The following is a 19,086-nucleotide window of genomic DNA, read 5'->3' as shown; positions in this document are numbered from 1 at the left end:
TCGATGGACATCCATTGTTGTTTGGAGACATGTTGCTCACTTTAGCGATTTCCAGAAGTCCAATGAATGCTTCTTAACGCGGATCTTGGGGATTTGTTTCCTTTTATTAGTGAAGAAAGCTGTTAACTCTGACACAGAGGCTTCTCGTAGACTTTTAGACTCGGCTTTTAGACGATTTTCATTTTATTTAATAAAATAACATATCTAAACATTTTGCGTTTAAATGTTCCATTTGATAATTCTTATTCTTCACTATCTTTAAACAGTGTAATTTCCTAGACAACAAAGCCTTTTCCAGTATCGAAAGAGGTATTCTATAGCATTGTTCTTGAACAACTTTTCAAAGTCCAAGATGGGTTGTAAGTCAACATTCGGATAATCCACGTTTATAAAGTAAAAAAGCGCAAACATCTATGAGCGGTACATCAGAATATTTAGTAGGGATATGAATGAAGAGTACGGTACCTGTTTCTAGTTCAGTTTTTCAGAAAATTAACAGTGGATATTGACGTATGGCTGCTTGCTTAGTGAAATTCTACCGATTGATGTCATTGTGGGTAAATAGAAGGATTTTGCATTTGAAAACTGGGTATAAAATATGTTCCTGATAGTATGTGCAGTTTATCTTAACATTTTCCTCCACTCTCTGTATTTTAAATTTGTCGTTATATGAAAAATAAACAACAATCATAAATCTCTCTGAAAACCTTTTCTTAGTTTTTTTAACCATTTTTAAGATGCTTTTCATATTTTTGATGATAAAAAAATTCATTTCTTTTTATTGCTGTCATTAACCCTTTCGCCGTCCTCTCCTGTCCGCGAAAATTTTCCCCCAGCGGCCGTCTGTTTTCGTAGTGTGTAATGTTGTTTTCTCTGCACATTATAACATTCCATACATGACTTTCGTAGTGGATGAATATCAATGACTATTAAGTAAAATAATAAGGAAATAAAGCATAATGGAAAAATAATAATATCTATGCTTATTTCTAACAGCGGAATAATTTGATAACATCTGATCCAGGCGGTCCACTCCTCCCGTTTTGTTGTTGTAATCTTTTACAATTATTGACTTTTTTTACAGTTTTTTTCCGTGTTCCAACAGCAATCATCGAGTTATTATAGACTGAACTCATCAAACGTATATCCTTCTTGTCTTTTCAATTCACAACCTGACTTTTTCTCTTTTTCTGCTGAGTAGACTTTGAAGCCATCTCTCGGTGTCTTATATCTTATGTAAAATGGCGCGAATATTCATAAAACCCGGGGAAAATTCATTTACATATAGAATGATTCATTAGTGCTACCCTCTAGGAGGTATTAGAACAAACAAAAATAAAAATTCAAGTAATAAATATTTAGAAAGTGTTTTAAACGTTTAAAAGTTTTAAAATGGAGAAGAACGCTTGAGGCACGTTACGGCCACCCTGTGGAAGTTTCCCTTGAACGAACTAGACGCGTTACGGACGACGAAGAGGTTAAATACATTCAAGATTCATTTAGAGTGACGAGAATTTTCTATTTTTATTAGAGCAATGTTTCTCACAAAGAACTGTTCAGCGCGTTCTTCGTTCGGCAATATATAGGGGAGAAATACAATGTATATTATATTTTTTCGCCTTTTTAAGATTCAAATGAGGATTAATCTCTTTGTTTACGATTGACATTAAGCATTTTAAACATTTTGCAACTGTCTTTTCGCTTCACGATCTTCTTTTAACATTAAAGATCTTATCGTTGCAACATTCTAAACATTCCGCGTTTCCTTAGATATGTATTTGAAACACATTTTCCATTTGAAACCGAACTGTGACTTTTTTGCTAAAGATTTGGATAGCATAAATATTTGGAAATTTGTTACATTATGCTTTATTAGAAATTTTTAATTTTTTTTGTGGAAGAGATGACGTGCAGTATTTATGAAAAATTGGTTTTTAAAAATCTCGATGTCATTAAATAGTTCTAAAGATGTATTTTGAAGATTTGGAATTTTGATGATGTAAATTTCCTTTTTAATTATTTTAATAATTTTGTTTCTCCATTTTAAAAAAGGTACTAACCTGGAAGGCAAACTTTTAAAACTTGATTTAAATATATTATTACGAAATGTTCAGACGCGGTAAGATAGCTTCCCCGCAAAGCAGGTTTAGAGTTGCCAGAAAATGACAAATAAAACCAAGGTTGCCACACTAGGCGCGAAATCACCCATTTGGCGACAGCATTGGCGATATGCCATGGACGGATGAAGAACCTTCTGGAACGAATTCTTACTGGTTTAGTCCAGAATATTCTCGAACACAAGCCAAAAGCTTTATAAACCCTGCTGATACTCGGATAGTCAATCAGTGTGTCTCGTCTAGCGAGTTCGTTTGTTAGTCTGTGCGGAGTCCTTCGATTTGATACTCACTCTGTGAGTGCTGAGTTGGTCATCGAGTTCATCGACAGAATCTCTTAAAATATCGCGAGTTAGTGCATCGTCGAGTTTCGTCTTAGAGTGTGTTGAGCTCCAGGAACGACTGAACCGAGTCGATAGCTGTACTCTTGTATATCGTCGAGTGCACTGCGAGTTGTAGCGTGGAGAGTCTCGAGAGTACGTAGAGTTCCGAGAACGACCAAGCAGAGTTGGGAGCTGTACTCTGGTGCTTTGCCGTGAAGTCTTCGCCGTTATAGCCTGATTGCCTGAAGGTTGTGTCGCTGATTATTACAGCTTGTCTATGTAGTTCTTCGACGACTGAAAAAAAAAAAAAAAAAAAAAAAAAAAAAAAAAAAAACGTGATTTCGGAGCTGTCTTTAGAATACTGGGCAGTAAAGTGTGTTTCGATACTCCATAAAGTTCTATTGCCATTATTCACTCCAAATCCACGAACCCGTGCCTTAACGGACGTCAAGAGGAAGAAAATAACGTGACAATATTAATTTATTGATTCATGTAGTAGTTAATGAGTTCAAAGTAGCTTTTATTATTGATTTTGGGTGTAAGATGGAATTTAATACCTTGGACGCATAAGATTTCTAAGTTTAAAATTTTCAATAATTTCCTAGTTTTCAATAATAATATGCTTTTGATAATTATCAACAAATTTAAGTATCGAACCTAAGGTTTATTATATTTATTTCAAGCAAATTCTAGCAGTGACAACTGAAGCAATAAGAAAAGAATTTATTATTATGGAAGATTTTATAACAAAGAATTTGATCAAAAATTTGAAGAAACATCAATGAAGCAAATGTTGTCAGCAGCTTTTTTTAGAAGGTAATTTATAAGATTTATTGAATTTACGTAACAGTTATTTTAGGTTGGGAATCTTTATTGTAAATTCTCTTCTCGTTTTCCCGTCAGAATGCAAATTGGCTCTCGTGCATTTAAGTGAGGATTTGAGAATGTTAAGTCAGGGCGTGTTCTACCATTTGAGGTTATGTTATACTAGGTTTTCTTCCCTGGATAAGAGATCCTGTCTTCGGCGTTGCTACTTGCCAACATTTTAGCTAACTCTGGCTATTAGGTATTTAAATTGTGTTCTACATTTGAATTTCTGCTTTGAGGTTCTCGCTGTACTCTCTGGCGGACTAGCACCAGGAGTGCTTTCTGTTCATCTTATTGAGTTTAAAATAAAAAGGACATTTACACCTTTCACAAGTTTCTGTGCCTTAAATTTAGACTGAGTGATAAGTCGCTTTTAATCACATTTTACAGTTGTAAAAATGTTAAACTTTACAAATTTATATTTAAAAAAATCAACAATATTTTTAATAATAGAAAATTTTGGTATGTATTGACAAAAAATGTTTATAACGAATTTAAGTATTTTTACTTTAAGTAAGAAAATTAATATTTTTATTTATATATCTTCATGATTAATGTAATTAACAGTTCAATGTATGTTAGGAAATCTTTTACAAAATTACGATTTACTTGTTGCATAGCCATAATAACGACCTGGCTACTGAATATCATTATTTACTTAATATAGCTTTCAAATGTTAATTTTACAACGGTTTTACCAAATAAAAGTATTAATATATATAGAGATATAGATGTAGATATAGATATAGATATAGATAGATATATAAATTAAATTAATATCATATAGTTAAAATATTATTAAAAAGTAATTGAATTACATTTAATTGCTACCCATTAACATAATTAAACTTAATTTCTTCACCATAATTAATAAAACAAATTTATAGCTCCATATCATATTATGTATCTATTTTATACAAGTCACATTTTTATGTTTCTATTATTCTCGGTATAATGTTAATTATAGTAACATTCAAAATTAAATATGTTTTGTAAACCCGATTTTCGGCATTCAAAATCGTGGAAAGGAAATTAAAATGCTATAGCATCGCTAAAATAATATATAGATTCAAACCTGAGATAACCATATAGAGAACGCATTCGTACCGCACTATGGAAACGGGGATTTTAAGAGCACGTCAGGTGTGTGTGTGTGTGATTATGGCAAAGCCTCGAGGGCTATCTGACTAAGGGGAGAAATGCCTTCGTGGAGGACTTTCTAAGGGAAACTAGCTCGTATACACGATACACATGGGGAAAACCACGAAAGCGCCCATGCAGCCAGCCCGTTCGCGGGATTCGAACCTCGGACCGAACTACCAGTGTTCAGCGACTTTACCGCTCGGCCGCTGGTGGGCCTTTAAGAGCACGTCAGGCTGCTTCACCTTAGTCGAGAAGATCAAGGCTTGGTATGTGATACACGGATATAAAAATACTGGATCAGACGTGTGCACAAACAGGTTCAGTGATGGATAGCAATGGAAGTATCCGTCCTCGTACCGGACGTGAAATTCTTAACTGCATATTCTTCTCGTAGCCGCAACAGGACCTTCCCCCATTGGACCAATGGTTGTGCAAGATTTGTTCTTGAGAGTCTAATATCAAATCCTATTGCTTCGTGAAAGTTTTGCTCCTGATTTGTAATCAAAGAGGACATTTTTTTTTGTTTAATTTTATTGACTAAATAATTAAAAAACTGTAATATACAAGAAGCTTTCAATATCTGATTAACTGAAATTTAAAAATGTATGTATAATATATGACTACATGCTTTCTACCTTTCAGAGCTTCAGACAATTAACTCTTATTTCCTTCCCCACACAAAACATCACGCAGGCGAATTTTGCAGTTGAAGCTCATTGGTCGAATTTAGAAGCCACTTCTATGGGTGCAGTAGCAGTGTGCAGTTAGGAAATTCTTTCGTCCAAAAACATTGCCGCTATGAGCGTCAAGTGCCGCTGAGTGTTCGAGAACGTCAATTCGCCGCATGTATTTGGATGTAGACATTTCCGTGACGCACCATGTTGTGGATTTAGGTGAAAAATCTATATATGCACACATACAAGATAGAAATTACTCAAGAGCCGAACGACCACATGAAGTGACTGACGTTCTACAATACCACATTAGACACAAAGGTCCAATAGTCGGATATTGTTTTCCATAATTACTCGGAGTGTTTACTATTTCAGAGTGTGTCACAACTCTGCCAAAGGTTCGTTAACAAAAGTCCTGCTTTACTTTTGAGGAACCCTGTATTTGTAAGCTACATCGTCAACTGATATGTTTAATTCCTTATTTCCTTCTTTGGATTTCTGATCATCATGGAAGCTAAAAATAAATTAATACAAAATATGTTTTTGCATGCATTGCACTTTTATATCTATTTCTAGGTTTAATTTATTAAATAACTAATTTAATGAAGCTTTTAAGTTTAATTATTAAATTGCGTTGAATTCAGCCTTTTCGGATTAGGCCTAATCATCCTTAACGAAACCAATGCTTTGCTTCTAATTTTACTAGCAGATATCCTAATAATAGCCTTAAAATATAGCGATCTAAAAGAAAAATAATACAAATTTTATTATATACATTTTCTTCATAAACTTTAAAATAAATTTTGGAAATAAATAATAAAGTAGTGATAAATATAGAAACTTTAAAAGTATGAATGATTGTAAACATTGCTCACATTTCACGAAGAGGAATTTTAACTCTCTACAGAGAAGACCAAGGAATACATATTTTTATAGGAGTCGTAAAGGTCTGATTATTGTTTAAACGAAACATGTCTGCCTTAAATATATTTGCAATTCCTGTGAGGATCTTCAGAATATTTTTTCGCTGAAGCATTGTCTAGATAAAGTGATATCGCAAGCCAGTCTGTCAAAATAACTATACGAAAGCAACAATACACGTTCTTCACTAGCTTGAAAACAAGCATGGGTATTAGCTTCATGTTTTATTAAATTTGGCGTCTAGAAGACAGGCTTAGAATTTTAAACTTATTTTTTAAAGTTTTATCTCTATAAATATGGAAAATGTTGTTAGACAACGAAAAATGGAAGAATATTTTCAAAGAAATATTGTTAAGAGAGGAATCAGGTAAATATTCAGTGATGAACTGAAGGTATTCAGTTTTAAAAAGAAAGTAATAAGGAAGGGTATAGTCTTACTGAATACCATTGTTTAAATAAATATTATACATAAATATCGCACATTAGGACGAATGCTTAGAAATATGACTATTAATTTGAAGCAAATTTCTTCCTTCCTTAACGGGTGCCTTCAAAATGTGATTCAAGCCAGTAATCGGAAGATAAGGAGTTCGAATCTTATGTTCTGATTTTTCTTGTTTCCAGCTCAAAGAAAAAAAAAAAAAAAATTCTACTTTAAGGATGCCGAAAAGTGTTTATTAAAGTTTTTTACTTTCTCGATGTTAACACGTTACATTCATTCAACCTGTTACATTCATTCCCATTAAAGAATTTTTTTGTCTCTTTAACTTTATTATTAATCATCATTTTCTTCGCACTTATGCCATATTCAATTCAACAGCAAAATTACAAAGTTGGTTTTACAAAAAAAAAATTACGAAACTTTGTTTATCTTTTTATTATTAACGTTTTGTGTGTTAACTTTATTTATTAAATATAATGTTCTTGGTTCTTAGACAACATAAAATTCAATTCACTAGCAAAATCACGAAATATTTCAAAACACCATATCTTTAAAATTTCAGATAGATTGTCTCCACCCTGGAGATACGCTACGATTTTTTTTTAATTTTTATTTATTTATTTATTTATTTATTGTACAGCGTTGCCACTGCTTTCTTTAAAATCGTTAAGTTTGTTAATCAGATATTCGTTACAGTTTCACAAAGTATGAAATAGATAATAAAAAAATTCAAAATTCCGGTTTCCGGAGGCCTTTGTTTGAGTGGAGGACTACGTCATTCAAATTTTGATGACTCTAGGTACCGTTGTTTTTTCACAGTGCGAGAAACATGCATACCTTCTTGCAGATTCTTCATAATTTTATATCTTTAAATATAATACAGGACGATAATTTTTGATGGAAACGATTTGAAAAGTGACACTTCAATCGCTGCGATTCAACTCAAAATTCCGTTTTAAGACTAATATATTATTTGTGATTAACGTCCCTTTTGGTCTATTAAAAAAAACAGACTAATGACTAACAAATGTCTCACCAACTAAAATCTGGTGCATGATAATTTGTCATCATGTTACCATCTGTATTCGGCGATTGGATTCCGTCCTCTCCATTCGCCTTTTTTTTGGGTTATAACTGTCTACAACGTGCTGTAATGGTATAATTGAAAAGTTCTTACAAGTTGCAAAGAGAACGTCTGAAGTTTGAATCCCAGCGATAGCGTAGCTGATTTTTCCTGCTTACTTCTTGGGAAAAAAAAAAAAAAAAAAACTAATGGTTCGTACAAATTTAGGCAAAATCTACCGCAGAATTTATATAAAATCTCTCAATACCGACAACTGACAAAATTCGGTCCTCAGAGGTACACTGCGCGAGAAAAATATATATGGGACAGTTCCATATCTTCTGTTCTACTGGGCCGATTGACGAAATTCAAATTGCATTTTTCTTTTCCGAAAGCGCGAGTAAGGGTATATAGTAGATTTATATATAGCATTTTTCTAACATAGGTTTTTGACACAAAATTGGACATTTTCTGAAATAACATGCCATTTTTTTTTTCCATATTTCGTTTCTACGGATCAAATTATGCCTGAATATTAAATTTTGTACAATTTGGTGCTAAATTTACGGAGAAGTTCAAAAATTTATCTTGGCGAATTTTTTTCAGTTTGCACCAAGAATAATTCACTTGGCGAACTTCTTAATATATGGCAACCTTTTCCCCTTCCCCTTCAATTATGCAGGAACGGAAAAAAAGTTACATCATTTCTACCTTTTTACAATGTGCATGAGAGGAAGAAACGTCACATCGTTCCTACTTCTAAATAATTTACAAAGTGCTTAAACCACATTTGATGTTATTATCGCTTTTAAAAAATATGCCAAATTTTAAAACGCGCCAGTATATATAAATTCGCGTATGTCTTCGGAAATTTTGAATAAAAAACTGTACTTTAAGAAGATGGTAAACATTTTATAGATTATAATACAAAATGTTTTTCGAAAAATTTATAAAAATGATTTAAAAATACAAATTAAAAAAATCGCAAAAATTGACGAATTTTATTTGAAATTAACCTAAATTTCTAAATGTCAAACGGTGAATCAAATAAGTTTAATGGAAAATGAAATATTGATAAATATATATCAAACTCAATTTACATTGAAGAGCTAACATTATGATAGCTAAATTTTTTAAAAACTACTCGTGCGATTTTTACAAAACTTGGCAGTTTGGCGTAATTTGAGTCGTAAAATCGAAATATGGAAAAAAAAGTGGCGTGAAATTTCAGAAAAACTCCGATTTTGTGTGAAAATAACGTTATTATAACAATGCTGTATATAAATCTAATGCATTCTTAAGTCGCGCTTTCGAGACATGAAAAACGCAATTTAAATTTCGTCAATAGGCCCAGTAGAACGGAAGATTTAAAACTGTCCCCCCCTTTTTTTTCGCAGTGGATTTTTTTTTTTTTCCAAAATTATGCTTTTTTTCAATAAATCGCTTTTTAATAAATCGCTTTAATCGGTATCGCTTTTTTAATACATTCATGTTATCACCAAATGTTATTCCCATCTTTTGAATAAATTTTTCAACGAATATAAAAATAGTACGGCAATGCTTATCGTTTTTTCGGGAATTCTAAAAATGAACAGTTTTTAAATATTTTGTGATTTTATTGTTGAATTTTGTGTTAGTGCAAAGAAGTGTTAGTGTTAGTTTATGCGGTGTTAATATGTTTAATAAATTAAGTTAAAAAAGCAAAAAGTTAATCATAAGAAGACAAATAAAAAGTTGTGTAAATGATCTTACTAAAAAACTGAACATTGATATTATGAGCTGCGTAAAGACTGAAAAAACAAATGGCAGTACTTAAAAGTGGATCTAGAATTCTAAATACATGTTTCTTTTACAATTTTTTAAATTGTTGAATTTTATGTGGCGTAAGTGTGAGGAAAGTTATGTTTAATAATGAAACTAAAAAGAGAGAAAAAAATGTGTATGCCATCTTTCTAAGAAAACTGAGCACTGATGTGATGAATTGAGGAAAGGTTGAAAAAAGTTACAGAAATATATAGGCAACACTCAAAACTCTTTCGGAAATTCTAAAGATATCTGCTCTGTGATTTTACCGTTGAATGTTATGTGACGTAAATGCGAAGTAATCGAAGTTTAATAACAAAATTAAAAAACAAAAAAATAGTTGTCTTAGCAAGACTGCATTTAAGAGCAGATAGGTAAACAGAGAGAGCCTGAAGAAACGTTAACAAACCCTCTGGTGACACGTTAAAATATGAATCCCTTCAGATTTTCTCTTTTTTATTTTTTTTATTTTTGAAGGGGGGGTTCATCGCTTCAGGATTTCATCGCTCTCAAAATCTATGCAATTTAAATAAATTCAGACTAATCGTATTAATTGACCGGTATAAAAATAACATATATTCACTACATCTAGATTGTATGAATGCTATTTATCTGAACTTAAATATAAGATATTAAAAGATCAATGTTGCGATATCAAATGTTTAAAATAGGATTAAATGTTTTTCCAATTTTTAAAGAAATCGTTAAATATGATTTCATCTAGCTGTGGGCTATCACTATGGCAGAATTACTAAACAATTATTGAAAAGTAACATAGTACCACTGTAGAACAATCATCTTCCTTGATGAAGGGATGTCTAACTTGAATAGATGCCATTTTCACTCAGAAAGTCTATCACTGCCATTTTCACTAAAGACATCTCTTTCCTAAGGCAGATAGTTCTCGTGAGCTTTACTATATTTAACTAAGCAACTATTCTTGATGGAAGGTGAAAATTCTGCAGATAAAACGGCTTATTTACCAAAAATCATTAAGGTCGCACTTTATTTTTAAGATCCCCTGTGTGACACTTAAGATAGCAAGCTAGAGCCCTTAAATTTCGCATTTGATTAAACTGATGTATTAGATACTGTGAATAATATTAGATGCTGAGTCTGATAGCATGGAAAGGTACTCAGTTTCCTCCTACCCAAGGCCATTTTATTAAAAAAAATGATATTGCGACTGGCTTGTGGAAGCATCAAAATCAAACGATATATTTTGGGAAATGTGCTTACTTGAAAACAGTGAATATCTTAGTGGAGAAAATTACATTTTGGAACTTTGTGAGGCCGTGTGTAATAAATCTTACTTGGTGGATGTATGGATAGCATGCCACGATCTCCTATAAAATTTACTGGGAATTTAAATAATTCATATCCGATATACGCAAACGAAATAATGTTTATGCTGAATTATTTCTTAGCATTTCTCATTTTTAGCTCAAGAAGCGATAGTCCAGAAGGGCAATTAATTTCGTTTTGTCATTTTGCGTTGGTTCACGATAAAAGACGGTTCACTTTTCAAATTATTGCCACCGAATATTAAAGCCCCGCATTATAAAGAAATTAAACAATGAAGAATCTGCATGAATGTATGTATGTTTCTGGCGCTGCGAAAAAACAACGCTACCTTGAGACATCAAATTTTTAGTAAGTTGCCCTCCACTAGAATTTGGGTATCTGGAAACCAGACCTCGGAATTTGGAATTTGTTTTATTATCTATTTCCTATTTTATAAAACTTTAACGAATTTTTTATTAAGAAACTGAACGATTTCAAAGCGAGCAATGGTAACATTGTACGAAAAGAAAACATTTTTAATCTCTAGCGCGCGAGGCTATGTATCGAAAATTCTAAAGATACACTAATTTTAAAATTACTTTGCGATATTGCTGTTGAATTGAATTTTATGATTTAATTGCAAAGAATACGATATTTAATACTGGTAAATAAGGGTAACACACAAAACGTTAAAAAACGCCCCTTTGGGCGTAATATAAAATCGGAAGGTTTTCAGATTTTTCTTTTTTGCTGAATTTGCAATTAGTTTCATGCAGATTATCTTGACCTATATTAATTTCAATAAATTTAGGGTGCATGGGAGAGAAGACACCTATTATGTTTCGGTCATGGCCGAGATGGTTATAGATATGATTTTCATACCGATGAAATGAGTAATACAAGACGAAATTTATAGATGTTGTAGACAAGATGAGAAAATTTTATTTTTGGATGAATAATTCTGAGTACACATGTTTTCGTTTATACATCACTGTGAGTGGGATAAGGAACTCCACAATGTTTCGTAGCATGTCACATTATTTTCAGGCAATGGACGGCACAGTCAACAACACATCTTCGAGAGATCATCATCATCGATAGAAGGGCAAGCAAAACGTTTGTGCAAGTTTCACAAACGCATATTTATAAAGTTGAATCCTTTGTTTAAATTTCAAATGGTGATTGGATAAGAGTAGTCGCATTGCAGATGACATAATGCGGACTCGTTTCCAAGTGTGGAGTTTAGATTCCAAGAAGGGGGCATAGCCAAATTACACTGAGGAATTAAAAGACTATTGTTAAATTAAAGTTAGCAATTTTCTTTCATATTTTAAGTCTTACATATTCCCTCCCTTCAGAGAGGAAAAGGCTTAGCGGCAGAAAATCCCTTTTAGAAAGAACACTAGTAAGTTTGCAAAGAACCAGAAGCATAATTTTGTGGAAAATCATAAATTTTTTATGTAAATTTTGAATATAACTCTTGAAAATCTGTGCTTGAATATGATATAATTTTAGCAGCACTTGTCTTGAGAGTCTTTGGTAAAAATTGTTGTTTTCAATGTAAAGCCTAGAAGTTTTTTTTTCATTTCTCATAATCATGCAATTCCATTAAAATTATCACTTATTATAAACAATGAATGTTTTCTTAATGTGGAACAATATAAAGAGAACTTTAGGAGTTAATAATATAGAAAACTAACAAAATGCAATACAATAATAGAATATTTTTTATAGAAAATAGGCAGGTTCTCAAAAAGCGAATCACCGTAACTACCTCCTGATGGCTGTGAGATGCTTAAATGCAACAACACAATAAAAACTTCCGTTTCTTATACAAAGTAACTAGCTTTTAGCATTGTATAATTATATCAAAGTTATTAACAATGAAGTATTGCCATACAATTCTAACGTCTTTCACCCTTTGAAGGGAGGGGGTATTACCGTAATACGCTCACGTAATATCCACACTTTTTTTACTAAAATTACATCACTAAAATACAGGTGCGAACATTACACGGGTCGTTCAACTGTAGCGCTTTTCTTGTGAGTAATATTGGGTGTAAATTTCATTTCAAACAGCCAAGTTAAGTGATAAGTGGAAGGAACTGGCATAAGTAATAAAAGTATCAAACTTAAAGTTCTCTAATAGCTACCTAAAATTTACAAATTCACTTTCTCTCATCCACATATATAATATAAATTACCCCATTTATGTTATCAACGCTCTGCGTGTATTAGTTCGCACTGGAGCTCAATATAGAGACAAAAATTCTTGCAATTTTATTATTTAATTTTACACAAATTAAATAAACGTTGGTTCTTTTAGTATCTTGCACACATTATTTTTTTAAATCTGTTCTGGCACACTATATGAAAATCCATTTCGTTTCATCATTCGCCGCAACCAGCCTTCATTCGCCTTAAATTGCGATGTAGGAATGTCTTCTTCTCGTGCGGCAGCAAAGCGCTCTTATTTGGCATATTTCCCGTGTTACTGTGTACCCTTGATCACGTATATTGCAAACATACGCAACTACGTTTCTTTTCTAATTTCGAACCACGAAACGCGCGTCTTGTTTTGTTCATTGCCGCCAGTTCATCACGCTGTTCGCTCAAATTGCGGACATATTTTTCGTCCACCTTATATACACTTGCTGCTGCTCTTTTTCAATTTTCCACGGCAGATTCTACAACTTTCAGTTTAAAAGCCCATTCCAGCACGCTACTTGCTAACTAACTACCACGAATTCCAAATGATACTATGAACGAAAAGAGAAAACTTGAAATATGCGAATGCTCCAAAGATAAAGAAGGGGAAAGTAATTTCATTCCTGTAAGCCAGTATGGTGGAAACTTGTTTGGACTGCCTTCATTTATTATCGGGTTTGCCGAGTGGATTGCTGGCGCCGATGTTATGACCGAATAACAGCTGAACCAAAATGCAAGGAAAGCCTCTGCTTTCCATCCTGACGCCAACCAAAGACAAAACAAATGCATATTCTTTCTTTAAAGATGTTTATGACTAATGGAAAGAAGGCGATGTTAAAAAAATATATTTTTAAATAAGAAATTTAGTTTTGGAGGTGCGGCATTATGCGGATCACTTTTGTTACATAAATTTTATCTATACATTTGTGGTGCGGGCATTACATGAGCGTATAAGGTAACTTTAACTTGACAACAGTCTTCGGTTATCTCACCTTTTTATTCTAAAAGTAGAAATAGTTTATAATATTCCTTATTTTAATTTTACTGGAATGTGTGTTTCAAAATTAAACCGTTTCATATCTGCTTCCTGCTGCAATTCAATCCTGCTGCAATGTGGTAAGCTCAAGCCAGGCAAATTAAAGAGATATTCTGCTGTCTAACGCTTTGCTGATGCGACCCATTTTCCTATTTCGCTCGCTGCTACTTAGAAGCGTTGTTTAGCCTCTATTAATTGTTTTGAAAATGTAATATTTACAAAGGTGTGGGATGCATAGCGCACTCAGAATTTTGAAGTTTAAAGAAAATACGTGTTCTAAAAAGTAGTTATCAAGAAATAAATTGTGTCTTGTTTTCTTCCGCCAAGACGCCTAGTTTTTCTTCATTATGCATGTCAAGTAACTACGCAGCAAAGAATCTCCAAGTTATTACTTCGCAAAGAACCATTGCCAGTCCATTGGAGCTCTTCCCTAATCATCCCATTACATATATATATTTAAAAGATCATAATATTCGAAATTATTTGTACCTAATTATTCCCATTTGCCTTTTCTTTTTATTACAATAGCATTCTTGTCTTCTTTTCCCCATATAAAAAACTTTTTAGAATTTTAACGAACCAATTCTCAAAAGCGGCACTTTAAGGGCCAATTAAGAAACTCTGCTTCAGAAAACCTATTTTCAAGAACTTATAGCTCATTTAAAAAGACTGATACACAAAAGAAATTTTGTCTTAATTCCTAGTTGCAACGAAACTTTATTTTAATCCTTATGGAGCAAACGTACTTATTTACGAATAATTAAACTGGCACCCTTGACGGAGGCAAAGAACGATTCAAGTCTCGTACATACAATTTATCTTTCAAGTCCAAGTATATATTTTGGAGGAAAATAGGTCCAAACAATATACAGACATAAAAGCAATGGCTGTATAAACAAGAGAAACATCTAAAGCTATTTTTATAGCGGACCAGCTATAAAGGAGATATATCGGACACGCTGCTCAGAGTTTCAGCCATTATAGGCATCCAGATATAACAAAAGATGCAAGAGACTGAAAAAACCGCCATTACTTCTGTTACTCTTGCACGGTAATGGCCAATCTATTTATTGAATGGTCTGCCATTATTTCACATTTTCTTTTACTGTATTCCTTGTTATGATGGATACATAAAATTGTAAAATACGTTTAATAATATGTACATGATACTTAGATTTTTAGGCAGTTATTTGGGACCTAAAGAGGACTAGTTACTTAAGACCTAAACGGAAACTGTTATTTAAAAACGTGTTAAAATACGCACATAAGATGACGAAAGCGTTTTTGAACTTTTTCTTAGTAAATTTATTGTATAATTTTCAATATTTGAAAAACTGATTAGATTGTAGAATTACTTAAAGCTATTAGTTTGTACATTAAACGGTATAACTTGATCAAAGCTCACAAGATCAGTTTGTCTGCTTAAAGACGATGAACCAATCAGAAGTTCCAATCTCCTTTGTTTTCACGTACATTAGTAGCTGTTAAGATAATATTACAGACCTAATTCTTATTTTGATTCATATGCAAAATGCGTCCTTTATTTATTTATTGAGTAAAAAGAAATAAAATCTTTGACTCAGTTACTCACAAAGTTTTTTTCCGAAGTATTAACAAATGTCTGTTGCAGTTCTTGCATACTTGAAATTTATATATTACTTTATTTTCAGAAGAGAGAAAATTACATCTTTGTAATTATTTGAATTTGATTTAAGAAATATTGATAGGATAGAATTAGATTTAAGATAAAATAATTACTTTCTAAACTTATTTGAATTGGATTTAAGATTTACGATAGACTTAAATTTAAGGTAGAATTAATAGGTATGCAAAATTATAATAAAGATTGCGCTTCAAAGTAATATTTTAGGGCTAAGATATTCCATAGAAATTTCGAGTTTAAACTGCTCCAAGTATACATGGCAATTTTCAGAATATGTAAAATATTCTAATTGTCTTGTATTTTTTGCAAATATTTCCTTGCATTTAATATTCTGAATTATAAAAGTTCGCAAATGGACAGCAATTAAATTGTTATTAGAAGATCAACAATGATTATTTCAATATTCTCAAAGCCTCAAAAGGCTTTACACTGGTGTGCAAAAATTAAGGAGTCGAAAAATTAGCATATCAGCTGAACGAAGAGGCAGAGCGAACAGAAAGCCCAATTAGGAGATTAAGTAAGGTGGTGTACGGTAGCACATGCGCAGATATGCAGGTAGACGTAATGGGGGAGTGTCTGAGTAGTATAAAGCATGTTGTCGGTGTAAGATCAGTATTTCTGGCAAAGAGATTGCACGCCGTATAGCAGTTAAAATCACAACGAGTTGCTGCCTCAGCGAGAAATGGCAAATAATCAATCTGTTACACGACATCTGGATGCTTTTACCCGAGGTCGAATCATTGGGAAGTTGGAGGAAGGCCGCAGTGTGACAAGTGTGGCTGCAGAGTTCGGAATTGCTCACAGCATCCTTTCACGACTTTGGAGACAATTTTAAACTACAGGAACAACTATCCGGGGGTTTAGTAGTGGTCGTCCACGAGGAACAACACTCGCAGATGACCGGTATATTGAATTACAGGCCAGAAGAAACAGGTGGCAGACAACGGGAGAAATCGCTAGACACACGACACAGGCGACTGGACGACCGATATCGCGTTTTACCGTGGCGAGAAAACTGCACGGTGGTGGTCTGTTTGCACGACGCCCTGTACGGTGTGTACCTCTAACGCCTGCCCATCAGAGAAGGCGTTCTCTGTGGTGCCGGGAACACCGGAATTGGAGAGACAATGAATGGGGACGAGTACTCTTTACAGATGAGAGCAGATTCAGTTTGAGTAGCGATTCTCATCGCATACTCATCTGGAGAGAGCGGGGAAGCCGCAATCATCCCTCGAAATCATTGAAAGGGAGAGGTATGGAGGTGGCGGTGTTCTCGTTTGGGAAGGCATCATGCTTGGTAGTCGTACAGACCTTCACATCTTCGACGCAGGTTCAGTCAACGGGACCCGTTATTGTAACGAGATTCTTCTTCCATATGTGCGTCTTTTTAGAGGCGCTATGGGTCCGCAGTTCCTTTTCATGGACGACAATGCACCATGTCATCGCACAGTAGCTGCCGAACAGCTCTTAAAGAGTGAGGATATTGAACGTATGGACTGGCCGGCACGATCTCTGGATCTCAATCCCATCGAGCATGTATGGGATTTTTTAGGCAGACGCTTGGCAGCTCGTACCTTACCACCAGTAACGATTACGGAGCTTCGATTGGCGCTGCAAGACGAGTGGGCAGCAATGCCTCAACAACTCATTGACACCCTCATTCTCAGCATGGGCAGACGCTGTGAAACCTGCCCAGCAGTCAGGGGAGATAATATCCCTTATTAAAGACCGGATGTTTCTTGCTGGACACCCATCACAGGGATGTTTCGCCTTCAGTCGCATTGCGCTCTATGCTACTTTTTCAATAAAGCTTCTTTTTATCCCTCTGATTCTTTTTATCCCTCTGATTTCTCTTTTAGTAAGTGTTGCTTACATTACTCATGTCCTTACGTACTGGGGATCTTACGGTATTAAATGTGTTGATTTGGAAAGCTTTTGTACAAAGTTATATTGAAAAAAACCGTCTCGTCCTTAATTTTTGCACACCAGTGTAGACTAAAAGCTGAATATACAGTTTCAATTCCTGACTTGTTCTGAGTTGTTCAATTCCGAACTTGACTGTAAAGTTCATTTAAATATTCATCATCTATGTGTGCTTCCTCGTTTAAACTGTAGCAATGAAGACTGTATTGCTTTAAAAACCCAAGTTACAATAAATTATTAAATAAAGGTTTTATTTTATTTTCAGATGTAGAAGTTAAAAGACAGAACTAACATAATAATCCCGCTTGATATCGTGAGCAGATAAATTTCAAGCTCTATGATGGCCATTAATGGACCGCAAGAGATGAATCTGTGACAGAATCAACTTAGCGTTGGAGTCCAGAACCTAAACATAATATCTTTTCCATTCTCAAATGTTCTCAAGCATCATTCAACTTTAATACTGTTGGCAGAGATCTTAGTCTTTCTTTCATTTTTGCTCCATGCTTTTACATTACAAGATTAAAAACAAAGGAAACCGTGGTCTCAAATCGGAGAAAAGTGGCTTAGTGGAAACTTGGGAGCTGCTTCCTCTAGTTAAAAATACGTTTTTGTCATACGTATTGATGGTTGGATTCCTCTTTGAAATAACGCTACTTTGGGTTATTTTTTAAGTTTCAGAAAAAATAGCATAACTGCTAGATGCTGGAATTTATCCCACAAGCCCACTTAAAGATACTGCAGTCAGTGAAGGATCACAGGGTCTTTAGAGGTACTAACATAATAGCAGAAGATGCCGAAGTAAACAACCAAAACGAGAATACAGGACTATATTCAGTATAGAATATTTAACAATTTATAGCGTCTGCAGAGCATAAGAGCATTGAAAATATTGGCAAGCCAAAAAGTTCTCTTTAATTGTTTGTTGGGAGAGGAACAGGGGTGGGAAACCCTCGGATTCGCTCTCTTGTAGCTGCATTAAAACTCAACTAGAATTGTACGCTTAGCGTAGTGGAATTACTAGCTTTACCTGTAAAATCAGTGGGAAAATTCTTCATGTCCTGTTTACCAAAAGACCAATATTCTTTACTGAGTCTATGAACCTATGTGACATTTTATAGGTTGCTATGTTTTATGCTCAGTAATGCTTAATAATCTGACATACACTTAATACAAAAATTAGTTCATTTGCGATGCTGGGGCAATCTCCATTTCTAGAAATAAGAGCAAAAGTAATGATATTAAGCGCATTGCATGGTATTATCTAAAGAGTAAAATGGCAAGCAGTATCTATTATATAATATTATGCACATAGTAAAATGGTAAGCGGTATCTGTTATATGATATTATCTGCATAGGAAAATGGTATGCAGTACCTAGAGATTTTTTCCCAAAGACGTTAAAAAATGTGAAGAAACTATTACTTCTGCAATTTTTTTTTTGTATAAAATTGTAAAATGCCAATGTATTTATTAGTACTTTGAATGCAAAATGAGAAAATATATTGAAAATTAAACTTTTGTAAATTTATTAGTAATCAGATTACGTTTCTTGATAACTCTGATAACTCGAATTTTTCGAGTTACATATGCTTTCACAGTTTTTAATGAAAGGAATCGAGA

This window comes from Stegodyphus dumicola, chromosome 7, assembly GCF_044657685.1.
Source record: "Stegodyphus dumicola isolate Sdum_Otavi_A_Nest chromosome 7, ASM4465768v1".
In the NCBI taxonomy this organism is placed as follows: domain Eukaryota; kingdom Metazoa; phylum Arthropoda; class Arachnida; order Araneae; family Eresidae; genus Stegodyphus; species Stegodyphus dumicola.
This window is presented reverse-complemented; position numbering follows the sequence as displayed.